The sequence below is a fragment of the Panthera tigris genome, chromosome A3 (assembly GCF_018350195.1).
Source record: "Panthera tigris isolate Pti1 chromosome A3, P.tigris_Pti1_mat1.1, whole genome shotgun sequence".
Lineage (NCBI taxonomy): Eukaryota > Metazoa > Chordata > Mammalia > Carnivora > Felidae > Panthera > Panthera tigris.
The window spans coordinates 58,084,403-58,104,028 of NC_056662.1; the positions used below are offsets into that span (position 1 = coordinate 58,084,403).

At 40.8% G+C, this 19,626-nt stretch overlaps 1 protein-coding gene across 12 annotated transcripts in view; it reads left to right on the top strand.

Annotated features, from left to right (window-relative positions):
• RFX8 (regulatory factor X8) overlaps window positions 1–19,626 on the top strand; it is a 254,901-nt gene that overhangs the window by 58,087 nt on the left and 177,188 nt on the right. For 3 of the 12 annotated variants that reach the window (XM_042981150.1, XM_042981153.1, XM_042981154.1), the window contains one exon: window positions 17,990–18,058. The exons of 8 other annotated variants lie outside the window; for them this stretch is intronic. The gene's annotated coding sequence lies outside the window, so the exon portion shown is untranslated. Of the gene's footprint in view, window positions 1–17,101; window positions 17,277–17,989; window positions 18,059–19,626 lie in introns of those variants that run through there. One more of the 12 variants, XM_042981158.1, reaches the window with a different exon arrangement.

The following is a 19,626-nucleotide window of genomic DNA, read 5'->3' on the forward strand; positions in this document are numbered from 1 at the left end:
GGAATGCAACCGATTTCTGTGCATTGATTTTATATCCTGCAACTTTGCTGAATTCATGGATCAGTTCTAGCAGGTTTTTGCTGGAATCTTTTGGGTTTTCCATGTAGAGTATCATGTCATATGCAAAGAGTGAAAGTTTGATTTCCTGTAGGCCCGTTTGGATGCCTTTTATTTCTTTGTGTTGTCTGTTTGCTGAGACTAAGACTTCCAATACTCCAATACTATGTTGAATAACAATGGCAAGAGTGGACATCCCTGTCTACTTCCTGACCTTAGGGGGAAAGCTCTTAGTTTTTCCCCATTGAGGATGATATTAACGTTGGGTCTTTCATATATGGCTTTTATGATCTTGTGGTATGATCCTTCTATCCCTACTTTCTTGAGGGTTTTTATCAAGAAAGGATGCTGTATTTTGTCAAATGCTTTCTCTGCATCTATTAAGAAGATCATGTGGCTTTGTCCTTTCTTTTATTGATGTAATGAATCACATTGATTGTTTTGTGAATATTGAACCAGCCCTACATCACAGTTATAAATCCCACTTGGTCATGGTGAATAATTTTTTTAATGTATTGTTGGATCCAGTTGGCTAGTATCTTGTTGAGGATTTTTGCATCCATATTCATCAGGGAAATTGGTCTATAGTTCTCCTTTTCAGTGGGGTGTTTGTCTGGTTTTGGAATCAAGGTAATGCTGGGTTCATAGAAAGGGTTTGGAAGTTTTTCTTCCATTTCCATTTTTTGGAACAGCTTCAAGAGAATGGGTGTTAACTTTTCCTTAAATGTTTGGTAAAATTCCCCTGGAAAGCCATCTGAGCCTGGACTCTTTTTGGGGGGGAGATTTTTTATTATGAATTTGATTTCTTTACTGGTTATGGGTCTGTTCAAATTTTCTATTTCTTCCTGTTCCAGTTTTGGTAGTTTATATGTTTCTAGGAATTTGTCCATTTCTTCCAGATTGCCCATTTTATTGGCATATAATTGCTCATAATATTCTCTTATTATTGTTTTTATTTCTGCTGTGTTGCTTGTGATCTCTCCTCTTTCATTCTTGATTTTATTTATTTAGGTCCTTTCCTTTTCTTTTTCTTTTTTTTTTTTTTTCTCCAACTGGCTAGTGGTTTATCAATTCTGTTAATTTTTTCAAAGAACGAGCTTCTGGTTCCATTGATCTGTTCTACTGTTTTGTTTTTTGTTTTGGGGTTTTTTTTTTGTTTTTTTTTTTTTGTTTTTTTTTGGTTTCGATAGCATTGATTTCAGCTCTAATTTTTATTACTTCCTGTTTTCTGCTGGTTTTGGGTTTTACTTTCTGTTCTTTTTCCAGCTCTTTAAAGTGCAAGTCTAGGTTATGTATCTGAGACCTTTCTTCTTTCTTTAGGAAGGCCTGGATTGCTATATACTTCCCTCTTATGACTGCCTTTGCTGTGTCCCAGAGGTTTTGGACTGTGGTGTTACCATTTTCATTGGCTTCCATGTTCTTTTTAATTTCCTCTTTAACTTCTTGGTGAGCCCATTCCTTCTTTAGTAGGATGTTCTTAATCTCCAAGTATTTGTTATCTTTCCAGATTTTTTCTTGTGGTTGATTTTGAGTTTCACAATGTTGTGCTTTGAAAATATGCACAGTATGATCGCGATCTTTTGTACTTGTCAAGGGCTGATTTGTGTCCCAGTATGTGATCTATTCTGAAGAACGTTCCATGTGCACTGGAGAAGAATGTATATTCTGCTGCTTTAGGATGAAATGTTCTGAATGTATCTGTTAAGTCCATCTGGTCCAGTGTGTCATTCAAAGCCATTGTTTCCTTGTTGATTTTCTGTTTAGATGATCTGTCCATTGCAGTAAGTGGGGTGTTGAAGTCCCTTACTACTATGGTATTATTATCAATGAGTTTCTTTATGTTTGGGATTAGTTGATTTATATATTGGGTGTTGCCACATTTGGAGCATAAATGTTTACAATTATTAGGTCTTCTTGATGGATAGACCCCTTAATTATGACCTAATGCCCTTCTTCATCTCTTGTTACAGTCTTTATTTTAAAGTCTAGATTGTCTGATATAAGTATGGCTACTCTGGCTTTCTTTTATCAACCATTAGCATGATAGATGGTTCTCCATCCCCTCACTTTCAATCTGAAGGTGTCTTTAGATCTAAAGTGGGTCTCTTATAAAGAGTATATAGGTGGATCTTGTTTTCTCATCCTTTCTGTTACCCTATGTCTTTTGATTGGAGGATTTAGTCCATTGAAGTTCAGAGTGAGTACTGAAACATGAATTTATTGCCATTCTGTTTCTTGTAGAGTTGGAGTTTCTGGTGGTATTCTCGGGTCCTTTCTAGAGTTTGTTACTTTTGGTCTTTTTTCCCCTGTCTTTTCTCCCCTCAGAGAGTCCCCCTTAAAATTTCTTGCAGGGCTGGTTTAGTAGTCATGAACTCCTTTAATTTTTGTTTGTCAGGGAAACTTTTAATATTTCCTATTTTGAATGACAGTCTTGATGGATATAGAATTCTTGGCTGCATATTTTTCTGATGTAGCACATTGAATATATCCTGCCACTCCTTTCTGGACTGCCCAGTTTCTGTGGAAAGGTGTGCTGCAAACCTGATCTGTCTTCCCTTCCAGGTTAAGGACTGTTTTTCCCTTCCTGCTTTCATGATTCTTTCCTTCCCTGAGTATTTTGTAAATTTGACCATGATATGCCTTGTTGATGGTCGTTTTTTGTTGAATCTAATGGGAGTCCTCTGTGCTTCTTGGATTTTGATGTCTGTGTCTTTCCCTAGGTTAGGAAAGTTTTCTGCTATGATTTGCTCACATAACCCTTCTACCCCTTTTTCTCTCCCTTCATTCTGGGGCCCCTATGATTCTGATGTTATTCCTTTTTAATGAGTCACTGATTTCTCTAATTCTTAAATTGTGCTCTTTTGCCTTAGTTTCCCTCTTCTGCTTCATTGTTCTCCATAAGTTTGTCCTCTATATCGCTGATTCTCTGCTCGGCCTCATCCATCCTTGCACCATGGCATCCATTCGAGATTGCAGCTCAATTATAGCATTTTTTATTTCATCCTGACTAGCTTTTTCTTCTTTTATCACCACAGAGAGGGATTCTAATCTATTTTCGTCCCCTATTAGTATTCTTATTATTGTGATTCTATATTCTGGTTCAAACATCTTGGTTGTCTGTGTTGATTAAGTCCCTGGCTGTCGTTTCTGCCTGCTCTTTCTTTTGGCATGAATTCCTTCGTTTTGTCATTTTGAAGGAAGAAAGGAATTGATAAAGTAAAAAATATATAATTAAAAAATTAAAAACAACACAAAAAAAATCAAAGGATGCTAGATCCTATGTGTTTTTTGGTCTGGTTGTTGAAAGGAGCTTGATAGATTAGAGAAAAAAGGGAAAAAGAAAAGAAAAGAAAAATAATAAAAGAAGAAAAAAGAAACTGTTTGAAATATTGAAAAAAAAATAATACCGTTAAATAGAATAAAATGAAATGATGGAAGTAAAATAGAATTTGAAAAATTCACAAAAGTAAAAAAATATAGCAGAAAAATAAAGAAAAATATTTTCAATAAAAATGGAAAATAAAAATAATTTTTTCTCTTTCTGTATTCAAGAATAAGAAAAGGAAAGAATAAGAAAAAAATTAAATAGGTGGACCAGCAAACAGACCGAAATATGATTGAAATTACATTGGTTTCCCCTAGAAGTCAAACTGTGAAGCACTTTATAGTCCTTAAACTAAGCAGGTGAAGAGACTTGTGGTGTTCCTCCTCAAGAGCCCAGTTGGCCCATTTGGGCGGGGCTTGGTGTAATGGCTGTGTTCTCCAGTAGGTGGAACTGCTTAGCTAACTGGCATGGATTGTTCTGGCTCATGTAGACGTTTATGCGCATGTGCGGGAGGCATGAAAATGGTGTCACCTAGCTACCCAGTCTGTAGTATCAAAACTCTGTGCTCTCCCCAACCAGCAATCCCACACCTCTCCTTTGTCTCACACTTCCATCCACTCCCCGCTTTTACACTGTCCGTGACCAAGCCATCAAGCTGCCAGGCGGCACCTCCCTCCTGAGTTCCATCTCAAATGGGGCTGTTTCCCAACCCCTCAGTTATGAGGGACTGTGGCTTTGACCTGTTCCAACCCTCTGTGGCAGAGTCTCACTGAGCACAGGCTGGGTGCCTCCCTGCCCCCAGAAACGTTCACAGGACCATGCTGCTGCTGATGCCCAGAGACTGAGGCTTGGTGCCAGCCCACCCCACAAAAAGTTCACGTGATCATGTAGCAGCAGCATTTCAGGGGTTATGGAAAATCACAACACACATCTGGCACCAGGCTTCCCCCTTAACATCCTTGTTCCAGCACCAGTGAATGCGGTTGTTCTCCAGTGTCCACTGGGACCTTTGCCTGTGGGGTGGCCTCACAGCCTCTACCAAATGGCCTCCCATATGGGGAACTGCCTCTCTCAGTATGACAGCCCAAGGACCCTTCAGACCTCGCTGTCTGCTGTTGGGGATTCGCCCTTCCCACCAGAGCTCTGCCAAGTATTGAGCTGCAACGTTTCAGACTCAGCACTCCCCCATTTATAGAGTTTTAATGGAACTTAAACCCTCTCCTCTCTTCTTTCTCCCTTTTTTGTTCAGTTCCTTGCATACTTTTTCTTTTGTCTCCAGCTGCTTTTGTGTCTAGGGGATGCTTTCCCATACTCTCCTCCACCCTGTCTCCATCCTCTCTCCATCCTGTCTCCATAAGCAAAAGCAGCTCCCTGCCCTCTGCCACTTCTCTTTCCCCCAGTTCACCTCTCTGTGCCACATACCTGCTGAGTTCTGTGGTTCAGGTTGTGCAGATTGTTGTGTTAATCCTCAAATATGTTTTCTCGGTGTGCAAGATGGTTTAGTGTTGATATGGCTGCATTTCAGGGATGAGAGACACAAAAAAAATTGTGTGCTGTTCCGCCATCTTGGCCCCCTCATGGTAAAACCCTTCATAATGATCTACAAATTTCTGGGTCTCAACATCACTGAGAACTCAGACTTGAGAAAATGTAGTTTCTGTATTTTCCTATGTTACTCTAATAGGAATAAACTGCTGATCACTCTGAAAGTTGGGCTTATGGGAAATATTGGCTGTGTTGACACTGGGATAGTAGGTACGGGGTTCTGACAGTGCATATTTGGCACCTTTGACAGAAGGGACCTGTGCCACACTCGGGAGTCATTCCAATGGCGATTGCCACAGGCTGGCTCAGGAGCCATAGGTGAGGCCTGTCCACACACCAGGATCTGGACCTGAGTGAGACCGGGGCCTCTGTGACTGTTCCATGAGGGAGCAATTGGCTAAAGATGAGAGGCCCAGTTTGGAGTCCTGGTATATAGGCAGGAGTTCTTAATAGTTTGGGGAGACCAAGTATAATTATAGGCAAATGGGCATGGAATAAGAGGCTGGTTCCTCACTTTGGCTGCACATTAGAGTCAACTGGTATTTAGGTTAATAGTGTTGCATAATAAATCCACCCAAACTTAATCATATAAAACAGCTACCATTTTACTACATCCATGAAGTCTGTGGATCAGAATCTGGGTAGAGCTCAGCCGGTAGTTCTTTGGCTCCTGTGGCAGTTCTTTCAGGTGGTGGTTGTGCTGGTTTGGAGAACCCAAGATGGTTTCACCCCCTATGTATTGTCTTAGTGGGGATGACTCGGCCTTTTGGCCTGAGTGCCTACACGTGGCTTCCCTAGCACAGTAGTCTCAGGGTTGCTGAACTTCATCAGAGTCCTAACAAAGCTGAGAGAAATGCATGGCCTTTATGATATAGCCTTCGAAGTCACATAGTCTTACCTTTGCCACACTTTATTAATTGAAGCACACATGCCTACCCAGACAAAAGGAGAGGGAAATTAGACTCCATCTTTATTTTATTTTTTATTTTTGGATTTTATTAGGTCTTTTAATTCCAGAGTAGTTAACATTCAGTGTTATGTTAGCTTCAGATGTACAATATAGTGATTCAACACTTTTATACATCACCCAGTGCTCATCACAAGTGCATTCCTTCATCTCCATCACCTGTTTCACCCATCCCTCCATCCATCTCCCCGCGGTAACCATCTATTTGTTCTCTATAGTTAAGAGTCTGTTTCTTGGTTTGTCTCTCTCTCTCTCTCTCTTCCTTTGTTCATTTGTTTTGTTTCTTAATTTCCACATGTGAATGTAATCAGATTGTATTTGTCTTTCTTTGACTGACTTATTTCCCTTAGCTTAATACTCTCTAGCTCCATCCATGTTTTTGCAATGGCAAGATTTCATTCTTTTTTATGGCTGAATAATATTTCATAGTGTGTGTGTGTGTGTGTGTGTGTGTGTGTCACACCTTTTTTTATCCATTCATCTATCAGTGGACACTTGGGTTGCTGCCATAGTTTGGCTATTGTAAATAATGCTGTTATAAACATAGAAGTGAATATATCCTCTCCAATTAGCATTTTTGTATTTGTTGGGTGCATAGCCAGTAACGCAATTACTGGATTGTAGGATAGTTCTATTTAAAATTTTTGAGGAATTTTCATACTGTTTTCCACAGTGGTTGCACCAGTTTGCATTCCCACCAACAGTGAACAAGCGTTCCTTTTTCTCCACATCCTCATCAACACCTGTTGTTTCTTGTGTTGTTGATTTTAGCCATTCTGACAGGTATGAGGTGATATCTCACTGTAGTTTCGATTTGCATTTCCCTGATGATGAGTGATGTTGAGCATCTTTTCATGTGTCTGTTGGCTGTCTGGATGTCTTCTTTGGATAAATGTCTATTCATGTCTTCTGCCCATTTTTAAATTGGATTATTGTGGGGGAATATTGAGTTACATAAGTTCTTTATATATTTTGGATACTAACCCTTTATCAGATATGTCATTTGCAAATATCTTCTATTCAGTAGGTTATCTTTTAGTTTTATTGATTGTTTCCTTCACTGTGCAGAGATTTTTATTTTGATATCATCTCAATAGCTTATTTTTGCTTTTTTTCCCCTTGCTGCAGGAGACATATCTAGAAAAATATTGCTGTGGCCGATGTCAGAGAATTACTGCTTGTGCTCTCTTCTAGGATTTTTATGGTTTCAGATCTCACAGTTAGGTCTTTATTCTATTTTGAATTTATTTTTGTGTATGGTATAAGGAAGTTGTCCAGTTTCATTCTTCTGTATGTAGCTGTCCAGTTTTCCTAATATCATTTGTTGAAGAGACTGTCTTTTTCCCATTGCATACTCTTGCCTCTTTTGTTGAAGATTAATTGACCACATATTAGTGGGTTTGTTTCTGGGCTTTGTATCCTGTTCTGTTGATCTATGTGTCTATTTTTGTGACAGTACCATACTTTTGTGATTACTGCAGCTTTGCAGTATAACTTGAAATCTGTAATTGTGATACCTCCAGCTTTGTTTTTTCTTTTTCAAGATTGTTTTGGCTATCCGGGATCTTTTGTGGCTCCATACAAGTTTTAGAATTATTTGGTCTAGTTCTGTGGAAAATGTTGTTGGTATTTTGATAAGGATTGCATTAAATCTGTAGATTGCTTTGGTTAGTATGGACATTTTAATAACATTTGTTCTTCTAATCCATGAGTATAGAATATCTTTCCATTTGTTTGTATCATCTTCAATTTCTTTCATCAATATTTTATAGTTTTCAGAATACAGGTCTTTCACTTTCTTAGTTAAGTTTATTCCTAGGTACTTTATTATCTTTGGTGCAATTGTAAATGTGGTTGTTTTTTAATTTCTCTTTCTGTTGCTTCATTGTTAGTGTGTAGAAGTGCAACAGATTTCTGTACACCAGTTTTGTATTTTATAACCTTACTGAATTCATTTATCAGATCTAGTAGCTTTTTGTGGAGTCTTTAGAGTTTTCTATATAGAGTATCATGTCATCTGCAAATAGTGAATGTTTTACTTCTTCCTTACCAATGTGGATTCCTTTTATTCATTTTTCTTGTCTTATTGCTGTGGCTAGGACTTCTACTCCTGTTGATTAAAAGTGGTGAGAGTGGAATCCTTGTCTTGTTCCTGATATTAGGGGGAAAGCTCTTAGTTTTTCACCATTGAGTATGTTATAGACTCTATCTTTAAAGGAGTGCATTGTGGGGTGCCTGGGTGGCTCAGTTGGTTAAGTGTCCAACTTCAGCTCAGGTCATGGTCTCATAGTTCGTGGGTTTGAGCCTCACATCAGGTTCTGTGCAGACAGCTCAGAGCCTGGAGCCTACTTTGGATTCTGTGTCTCCCTCTCTTTCTGCCCTCCCTCTCCTCTAAAATGAATGAACATTAAAAACATTTTAATAAGGGGCGCCTGGGTGGCTCAGTCGGTTGGGCGTCCGACTTCAGCTCAGGTCACGATCTCGCGGTCCGTGAGTTCGAGCCCTGCATCGGGCTCTGGGCTGATGGCTCAGAGCCTGGAGCCTGCTTCCGATTCTGTGTCTCCCTCTCTCTCTGCCCCTCCCCCATTCATGCTCTGTCTCTCTCTGTCTCAAAAATAAATAAAACGTTAAAAAAAAATTTTTAAAAAACATTTTAATAAAAAAAATAAAGGAATGCATCGTGGAGAATACATTGTGGAAGAGCATGAGGGTTAGGTGGTACCACCAAGGCACCACCTTTAGAAATACAGTCAGCTATAACTGGGAAGCTTATTAAATAATGTCGAGGTTCATTCTGTTTCATGTGGTCTAGGGTGATAGTTCCCTACCTGGCAGACACTAGATTACCTGGAAGCTTTTAAAAATACTTATGCCTAGGTCACACCTCCAAACAAGCAAATCAGAGTCTCTGGTAATGTGTGTTATCCATTTGTAGGCCAGCAAGCCAAGTTCCAAAACCATTAGAAAGTAAGGTCCAGGAAACTGGTATTATTCCTCTCTCTCTCTCTCTCGGTGTTTCCAATGTGCATCCAGGATTGAGAACAATTGGGATAGAGCTTATGAACCTAGTCCATGAGTAGCTATGCAGTAGGACTGGAGGTGGTTCTCTCTAAGCTTAGATGTTTTTATGCTGCTTGTATTTGCTCTATCTTCTTGTATTTTCTTAGTCTCTCTTACTAGTTAGTGTTGGAAGTGATATTTTTTAGTTGGGCTGTGTCAGTAATCCCGGGGCCACAGAGAGAAAGGATTATATTGGCACTGGGGCTAGAGGCATGATTGGGTTTGGGCACAGTGGACAATGAGAACAGAGTGAGGGACAAAGGCCAGATCTAAGCCATCCTGGTCAGCTGCTTCTCTGTGTCTGAGAGACTTCTCCATGGACTCTCTAAAGAAAGGCTGGATAGGAGCTGGTTTAGTTTTGGAGACAGGTGGCTGTCTTGCTTACTTTTTTGCACTAGGGTAAACTAACAACATGTATGAATATGTATGGTAAATAACCTAGTAGAAACCTAAAGTATTGTGAGGTCTGAAGGCAGGCACAAGACTCATAATATCTGTCTGCAGTTTGAGGAACCAGCTGTAAATTTCCTATGCTGACTATTCCCAGAGAAGACCCTTTCAGAAACTTGCAGGGCATCTACTGCAGCTTTTAATATGAATTCTGGTGGTTCAATTACTTATGGTCACCAGTGATCTTTTTTTTTATGTTTATTTTTGAGAGAGAGAGAGAGAGAGAGAGAGAGAGAGTGTAGGGGAGGGACATAGGGAGGGAGACAGAATCTAAAGCAGTCTGCATGCTGTCAGCACAGAGCCTGACATGGGGCTTGAACCTACAAACTATGAGATCACACTTGAGCCAAAGTTGGATGCTCAACTCACTGAGCCACCCAGGTACCCCTAGGAATCTTTTTTTAAGTTTATTTGTTTGTTTTGAGAGAGAGAGAGAGAGAGAGAGAGAGAGAGAACGTGCACACACATCAGGCAGGGGCAGACAGAAAGAGAGAGAATCCCAAGCAGATTCCATGCTGTCAAGGCAGAGCCTGATGCAGGGCTTGATCCCACTAACTACACCATGAGATCATGACCTCAGCTAAAATCAAGAGTTGGATGCTTAACTGACTGGTTAAGTAGGTGGCTTCCCCCTACACCACCAGGGATCCTTAAGGTAAATAGTATGGCTTTTGACTATGAATTCCTTTATAAGTTACTCCAGGAAATGTGTGTTTTTGACTGCTAAGTGAAATAAATATCCATCTTTGCTGCAAAACCCAAGATCTCACACATAGTAGGTGCTAAATAAATATTTGCTTCATAAGCAAATGGATAAATGAAATAGTAAATAATTCCACTCTTTTCCTGATAGCTTTTTAAAGATACAATGAATCAATTTTTTAAAGGGATAAAAAAGTTGAAACTTAAAAAAACTAAATTATTTGTTCTAAAAGCCCAGAGGAAAGATAGGAGCCACTAGAAGGGCCTGCCTACCTGGCTTAACTAACTGATGCATCCATCAAAGCAGTTGGAGGAACTAGAGTTGGAAAGGGTTCAAGGATAACGCTGGCTTTGTTGTTGTGTTTGTTTTTAATGCATGGCCATAGCATTTGCTCTTGACATCTCAAGTGCGGGGATGTGAATCTGGGATTATCTCCCAGCCACTCTTGGCTTCTTGTGAGTAATACCCTCACATCTCATTAGATGCACCTGCTACCATCTGGACCCGATCGACCTTGATCCTGAGCAGGCAGGAGGGGGTAGGTGAGCAGAAGGAGGTATATGATGACACTCTAGAAAGAAGCTGGCTTGCCTGTCCCCCAAGAGCAAAGGGGTTAAGAGCTTTGGCTTAAGTTACAAGTGACCTGGATTTGGGTCCCAGCTCCACTATTTACTGTGTCATTCTTGACACGTTACTCAACCTCTCTGTACCCCAGTTTCCTCATTCATTAAATGGGGGTCACTAAAGTTTATTTCAAGGGTTACTCTGGGGACTAAATGGGGCGAAGGATGCAAGCACTTAGCCTGTACCTGGCACACAGTAAAGCCTCAGGAAATGTTAATTAAAAAAAAAAAAATCCAGGGTGCCTGGACGGCTTAGTTGGTTAAGCATCTGACTTTGAATCAGGTAATAATTTCAGGGTCCATGAGTTTGAGCCCCGCAACAGGCTCTGTGCTGACATCTCAGAGCCTGTTTGGGATTCTGTGTCTCCCTCTCTCTCTGCCCCTCCCCACCCTCTCAAAAGTAAATAAACATTAAAAATTTTATTTAAAAAAAACCCAAAACCTCAGTGCTGCCCACTGTGCTCCCCTCTGGTCTATACTTTCTTTGATGCTTTAGGGTTTCCTAATGTGGAAACAAGTAGTTCAAGAGTCATTGGAGTTTGAGGTTGGAGGAAGTCTTCAGGATCAGTCTGTTCCCCAACACACCTGACTTAGAACCCCCTTTTCTGCATCCCTGGTGGATGGCCATTTACCCCTACTAGAACTCATCTAGGAAAGGGGAGATAAACACTTTGTGAAGCACCCCTTTTTGTTGTCCTCACTTCCGGAAAGGTTTTTCCATGCATTGAGCTGAAATCTATGTCTTTTATAACTTCTATGTATAATTTTAAGCTTCATCCCCTTTCCATTCCGTTCTCTTTTCCACATGACAGTCCAAAATTTTTGACACAGCTCTTTTCCCTTTGAATATCTTTTATAAGCCAGCCTAATGTAATACTAGATTAATGTTTCATGTGTTTACTTTTTTTTTCTTCCTGGCACCTCTCCGAGGAACCAACTCTCCAAATTCTTAGTGGCTCAGATGAGGCCAAGCACCCCCACCTCAATTCTGAGTCCCAGAGGTGGGCATGTGGCCCAGAGTACTCTACCATCCTGACTACAGTGATTGGTTTAGAAATTATCAGATGACCCACGCTGGACCATTCAGGGGTCTCCACTAGAATTTTGCTGTAACTCTGGGAAAAGACAGATTTTCTTTTCTTTGGCGTTACTACCTCTATGGCTGGTAAATGTGTGGCCATCTTTGCCAACACATTAGGAGTTCTTGCCTAAGAATGGATCCAAACACAGGAAAGCAAAGTCTCCAGTTAGCATGAGGTAATACTTCCTGATGACTAAATTTGAACCCAGGATCAAACTGTACTTGAAACCATCATGTCTTGAATATCCCAGTTTTCTAGACCTAAATCTACACCCTCCCTTCTTCTGTTTTAAGCTAGTTTCAGTTGGTTTTCTGTCACCTGCAACCAAAAGTGACTTATCCAGACAGGAAGTTCTTGCTGTAGGACTCATAGAAATAACGTTGGTATTCTATCCTGGCTGCCCTTTCATGGATACCCAATACTTTGTCATTGTTGGCATATTAAAAAGGCTATTCATGCTTCATATTCCTTGAACCTCAGAGGCAAAGGCACTTGCCAGAACCTCCTAAACCTTTCTTCCAAACTATCTAAGTGAGCTAATCTGGGTCAGGGTATATCTCAACCAAATGTGCAGCAGAATCAACAACCCAGAAATGCCCTGTTTGCTGACTAGGCCAGAGTAAGTAAAGCATATGTCAAAGGATAGTGTTGTCTTAGGCTTAGAGAGACAGGCACCAAAAGTTGTAGCAGAAAGCCAGAGAACCCCACTGTCTCAGGGAGGGGAGGACCAGGAGAACTATTTCTTCCCTCTAACCTTTGGCCCACAGGCTTCCTGCAGAACTGAAACTTTGAAGAAATTCTCAGAGGAGGGATCTGGTTTTCTTCTTCTTCATCTTTTTGTTTTAAGTAGGCTCCACACCCAACATGGGACTTGAACTCATGACCCTGAGATCAAGAGTCACATGCTTTACTGACTGAGCCAGCCAGGTGCCCCAAGACACCTGGTTTTCTAAATTTTTATTTTATATAGAGAAAAAATTTTAAAGCATGGAATGGAAAGTATAACAAAGTTTCTATATGAGTAAACACATAGTTCTCAAAAGAACTAACTCTCCAAATTCTTGGTGGCTTAGATGCGGCCAGCTGCCCTCCATATACTCACTATATTAGTTTTCTTGGGCCACCATAACAAAGAGCCACAGACTGGGTGACTTAAACAACAATTTATTTCTTCATCATTCTTGAGGCCAGAAGTCTAAGAGCAAGGTGTCAGCGGGGTTGGTTTCTTCTGAGGCTGGCCTCCTTGGCTTGCAGATGGCTGTTCCTCTGTCTGTGATGACTGTTTGCTAATCTCCTCTTCTAATAAGGACCCCAGTCATATTGGAATAAGACCTACCCCACTGACCTCATTTAACTTTAATTGTTTCTGTAAGAACCCTATCTCTAAATACAGTCACATTCTGAGGTACTAAGGGTTAAGACTTCACAATATGAATTTTGGAGGACACAGTTCAGCCCATAACACTCACCAACAGTAATCTCTGGATGCTCCAGCCATCAACTATGCAATGTTTAGGAAATTCAGAATCTTGATCATTCCTATGTTTTTTTTAAGCAATGAGATGAACAGGCTGTTTTTATCAATCATGCAGAAACTCACTGCTTCCTCAGAATAGATCCAAAGCAAAGGAACATAAAGACCTGGCTGCAAAAGCAGCCCCAAATGTATCTGCTGAGAGAAAGAGAGGGGCCAATTTTCCTGCAGCAGACTAGGCTCACCTTAGTTGAGAATCCAGTAGAAGGCTAGACCTCATCCTTTCCCAGGTCAGCACTCCTGCACCTCAGGGAACAGAGTGGACAAGGGACTCTGGCAAAAACAAGAGGTTCACCTAAATCACTCTTCCTTGTTAAAGAGTGCCAGGGAGCCAGTTGTAGGAGTTCAGTTTTAAGCACATTTGAAAAGCACTAAGGTGGAAGAATGAGGAAAGAAAAGGCATGGGTCCTGTCTTTGAATTTTGCAACAAGTTGCAGATTTGCAACAAGTTTGCAACAAGTTACAGACTCTCCAGATAAAAAAATACATTATTAAATAATATACAACACCAGTGATGTAACACAATAGATTACTTTTGCTTGAAAAATTACAATTGAGAATGGCATTGGAGTGAAGGACAATTTAAATCATGTTTTAAATGTGTCACAGGAGGTGCCATTTAAAACAATCTTATAATGGACCTTTATTTTTTAAATCAACTAATTGTCAACATTTTGTTGGTTAAAGACATTCTAATTTTCATGTTAAAACAACGTTGTCTAACAGAGCAGGAGGAAAAGAAATAACTAAACTGTGTTAGGTCTAAGCTGGCCCTTGTTTGTTTCTCTTCTTTTCCTTATTCAGGAAACACCCAGCATATTTTTGTTTTGTCCTTCCAATAGTGAGAGGTCATTTCCACCTTGGGACTTTGCCCTTTTGGTACCCTCTGCATCTTCATATCTTCTGGTGGCTTACCCATTTCATCATTTGGGTCTCAGCTCAAATGCCACACATCCTGAAAATGGCTTCCCCACACCGCACTCAAGTCCTAATTACTCCCTATGCCAGTGACTCTCCAAGTATGAATTCTCCAGCAATAGCAGCCTCACCTGGGAGCTTGTTAGAAATGCAAATTCCCAGTCCCCACTCCAGACCTACTGGATGAGGAACTCTGAGAGTGTGGCCCAGCAATGTGTGATTCAAAAAGCCACCCAGGTGAGCTCATGCACACTCAAATTTGAAAACCACTGCTCTGCCCAATTCCTTGAAGCATTTTCTCCACAGCTCCCATCTCAGAAATTATCTGGTTTATTTGTTCATTTCTTGCCTATGTACCCTTACTAGAATCGAAGAATCATAATGAATGTGGAAACCTCTTTTGCCTTCATCATTGCTATCTGCCATTGAACAGTGTGTGGCTCAATAAATATTGGTTGGATAAATGAGTGAATGATTAGATGGAGAGACAATATGAGTGGAGACTCTAGAGTTGGAAAGTGTGGGCTGAACCCTTACTCTGCTATGTGCCAATTGTGTGGCTAAGTCATTTGTGCTTCCTAAAACTGTTTCCTCCTCTGTAAAATGGGGATAGAAATAGCACCTATCTGAAGGTTGCCCAAAGATAAAATGAGATAATCTATGCTAAATGCTTCATATGTGCATAATAAACACCTATCATCATCATCATCATCATCATCATCATCATCATCATCATTTTATTGGCTAGTACCCTCCTTCCTAAGGTAACCAGAACAAAGGAGCTCCAAGGGGATGAGAGGTTCAAGGAAAAATTTGAAGGGGGAGAGGGAGAAGCTGGACAGATGTGTCAAAGGAAGTTATTTATAGGCAATGGGAAAGGGTGGACCATGTTCTTGGGAGCTCCAGGACTGATGGGAACAAAGAAGCAGAATATTTGGTAAATGAAGCCTGATGAATATGGAGAGAGAGCTAGCTCTCAGAAGCCCATAGCTCTAAGGATCAGAAACTGGATCCTGAGCATGAGAGGGAGGCTCTGGAAAGTTCTGGCAGGTGCATGGCCCCAGAACTGCTTGCTGTCTCCTACATGAATGTGTCTTCTGAATAAACACAAGGCTCACTTATATCTTCCTCAGATTACTTGCCGTTTAGAGCAGCAAAGAGACCTCTCTCCCACCCCCTTAGTATTTTGCCTCACTCAAGAAGAGAGGTTTCTGCTCAGGGCTGACTTTATTTAAAGATGCCTTTAAAACTGTTGTTCTCCATGGCAACTAGAGAAGTAGATGAGTGAAGAGCTTCTCCAGAATCCCCAGGTTTCTCCACATCTTCAAATTTGTTTCAATTACTGAAGAAAAATGGCATGGTACAAACAACAACTCATTTTTCTCTCTAAATTCCAAGGCCTGATGCAATATGTTTTCAGCAAGTACTGTGGTAATGTGTCCTAATTTAATAAAACTCTGCAGAACGCAAAAATATGGACATCCAAAAAGAGTGACTGCTTATAGTATTGAAAATTTCTTTCTTTTTTTAAAAAGGATTTGGAGCAGTGCACTACACCTGTAAAAAGTTAGATTTCCCTGGCTTGTGCATTTAAAATGCATTTTACAAAAACTCAACTTAGAATTATAGGGAATATGTTGCCTCCAAAACGAGGCCACCCAGCAGGAGGTTCAATAGGAATGGTTTTAATCCCAGGCTTGCTTGGTGGAAGGGTTCTGCATGTCCCCATGGCAACAGAAGGCAGGGTGGAGTGGTAGTGGGGGTCCCTTTTGCTCTCTCTAGAGTTCCTCTCCAATCCCAGCTCTCTCTGGAGTTGGGGGTTTTTGGTGATGAGGTCAGTCAGAACCAGTATCCCTGAATCCTATGAGATTTGTTTTGGGGAGGACTCTACTAACATATAGAATAAACTCTTCCTTTGATCATCTTTGAAGTTTTTCTGGATGCTGCTTAACTCTGTGGATTAATAGTATGGTTTAACATAAAAGAATAGCCTGCTCCAGAGTGCCGGCAGCAGATTGTCCCAGAGATCCACAAGCTAGACCTTGCTAATGGAAGGCCAGAGACAGACCAGATTCTGTCCTTTCTGTTCCAGCCAGCTGAATCTGTGACAGCCACCTTTACCTGCCTTCTATATTCCAGCCTCTAAACCTTTGCTCACATCACACCTCTGTGCTGGGAGCTCTTTCTGCCATGAGGCATTCTTGGCTTAGTGCTCAGGGCCTGTGACCTTTCGAGGACCCATGACAATATTTCAGACCTGGAAAAAAATAAATTGGCTCCTAAACATGAGGATTAAACACTGAAATTGAAATAAATATTTAATTAAGAGTCTGCAAAATGTAACATGATATCAATGAGTCAGCTACTACTCAACTCAAGCCCTATATGATTACATAAAAATGTTAACAGTTTGGATCACGAGAAAACATTTGTAAGTTGTAAGGAAACTCCAAACTGGAATTATAAAAATTATACAGCAAAAATCTATATGTTCTGTGGGATGGGAATATGTTTTAATGTGTTTGCTATGAGGTGGGACAAAGTTGGACCCTGAAGTCCTAGACATGGGCCTAGCACTATTTCTTAGTAACTTTGCAATCTTGGGCAATCAGTAAAAGTCATGGAACAATGTTTGCCCATTTGCAAAATGAATTTAAATGAGATCAAGGTGATTTGTAGATGTAGTAGTGCCAATGAAATGTGTGTAACTTTTATTTGTGAATAATCTAAGGCAAATATGTAGAAGTAAAAGGAAAGGTTTTCTCACGTGATGACAGGCTTACTACCTATATTTGATTCTCTTTTAGTGATAGGCCAGGCGGGTGGAGGCAAGGGGCCTCTCTCCACACCTCAAGGAAGTTCTGATGGGTCTGGGGTCTTCTGAAGAATAATGGAGAGGTTTTCTTTCCTTTGTAGACATCTGTTGAAAAGAATATTTATATATTCTTTATATTCCTCTCATTCCCCTAGAAGAAAGATGATAAGAAGAGCAAAGATTAAGCAGGACAAGAGGTACAATCTGGATAGTAGAGCTCATCCTCCTAGTTTGTTCAGTCTGGTTTGCAAACACATTCCATCAGTAACCTTAACCTGGTAGCATATATTTCCAGGTACCCCAAAAAAGAGACTACATAGAAATCCACACTATGCCTCCCTCAAGAAATATCTCTTTTGTATGGCCAGTGCCCCCTTTCATGTCAGAAGCCTGCAAGTGGCAGGACTGAATGTACCATAACTATGAGAAGCTTGGAGAGGAGATTGCTGCTGGCATAGATGGGCGTTGTATGGGCATCATTTCAATCTCAGGCTGGGCCCTGATTGATGGCAACAACTCAGATGGCCTGGTTGCAAAGAAAATGCAGTAAAATCTCCGTATACCTATACTGACTGGTTGGTTGATTGATCTTTAAAGTTTATCTATTTTTGTGAGAAAAGAGAGAGGGATGGGCAGAGAGACAGGGAGAGAGAGAATCCCAAGCAGGCTCTGCGCTGTCAGCACAGAGCCTGATGTGAGGCTCGATCCCAGAAATCATGAGATTAGGACCTGAGCCAAAATTAAGAGTCAGACGTTCAACTGACTGAGCCATCCAGGCACCCCAATACTGATTTATTCAAAACAGTTCCAAATTCAGAGCAGTTCCAACCCTGCAATCAGTTGTGTACCATATTATCCAATAAAAAGTATTGAAAAACTCTAAATGTGATTAATCTTTTTTTTCCACCAGGTCTCTTATACTCTGAAGTATTCTGGTTTTCTAGATTTACTTAAGAAGGACTTTTTGAGGGTTCCTAGGGTAGGTATTTGTATTGGTACTTTAATATTCTTGCCTCTTGATCTCTGATTGTTTTGCCTGCAGCCTATGCTCTGTGAAGTTTGGTTTAAAGATGGACTTCTAAAGATACCCTGTGCATTGGAGTCACCAGGCCTGTGCACATACTCTTTCCCACCCTGGTCACCCTCTTGATCATCTTCAGTGATACACAGTTTGCTCATCCCTTAAGGTCTAACCAAGGACTACCCCTTTCATAAGACTTCCCTGGGCTACCTCAGACTGCATGGGCCTTTCTTTCTTCTAACCTTAGTGACTCAAATTGGCACCACTTATTTAGGATTTACGTTTTTCTTTGGATCCAATTCAGCATTGCCTGTAATTTCATGTGTGAACGATTCTGGAGAAGGCATATCAAAAAACAAGGCAAGCTTCCTCCCTTGAGGACATCTAGGGACATGTTAGGTGAGGCCCATGAAAGTTGAGGGCATGGAGGAGGAAGGTAGAGATTGGCCCTGAGGAGGTGGCCGTGGAAGGGTGCACAGAGGTGGCAGCCTTCTTGCTGAGTTTGTGGGGAAGACAACAGGGAGAAAATCCAAACCTACAGAGAGATGAAAAAGTTTGGATTTGTCATGGGGCAGAGAAAGATGGCTGTGGCTCAGCTGTAGTTGTGGAGAGCACATTCCCTGGGGCCAGGCTTTCAGGGTTGGAGTCCTGGCCCCAGCACCTACAAGCTATTATGAATGTGAAAAGTTACTTAACCTCTCTTGGCTTGTTACCTCACCTGAACAATAATGTGAATAATATTGGTATTGACCTCTTAAAGTCATTGTGAGAATGAATAGGTATAAAGTGCATAGAACTGGGCCTCTGTTACGGTCACAGAAATAGTGAAGATGAGCTTCTCTGGGGAAGAGCAGAGACCCATGGGGGAAATGCCACTGGCAAGGGGTCAAAATGAGGTGGAGCTTGTATGCCATGTGTGGGCGTGAGTTGGGGCTTTATCCTTTGGGCAGTGGAATCTTGAACAGTAACTTAAATGTTCACGAGGATATGTTTTATCTTAGTTAAAACTAAAGAGAAGAACTGTCTTATACCCTCTTGCATTCTCTATGGCAACTAGAATAGTTCCTGATAATAAATACTTGTTGAATGAATGAATGAATGAATGAATGAATACTAGGCTAAAAGATCCTCGCTTCTGTGCACATGGTATCAATATACTACATTTTACTGCAGTGTTCACTGAAGCTGTCCTTCTGTGTCTAATATACTTTACTTCTTCCAGACTCTCACATCTATGAACTTACTCTTCTCCCTCACTGTGATCTTTGGTCTTTTGTCTTTGTATTCTCCTAGGGCATTTAATGAATTGGGTTTATGTCTGCCTGAATGTCTGCCTCAGGAACTGCAATTTTAAGGATGTGTGATTTCCCTTCCCCACTCCTCCCTGCCAGCCCTCAAGAGTCCTGACAAACCAGACCCCATCCTGGGTCATTACCTTCTTCCTTCTCCACATCTCTCACTCTCAGCCTCCTACACACTGTGAGTACCTACATTTAGGGCTTATTAAAATGTGATGTTGTCTACTG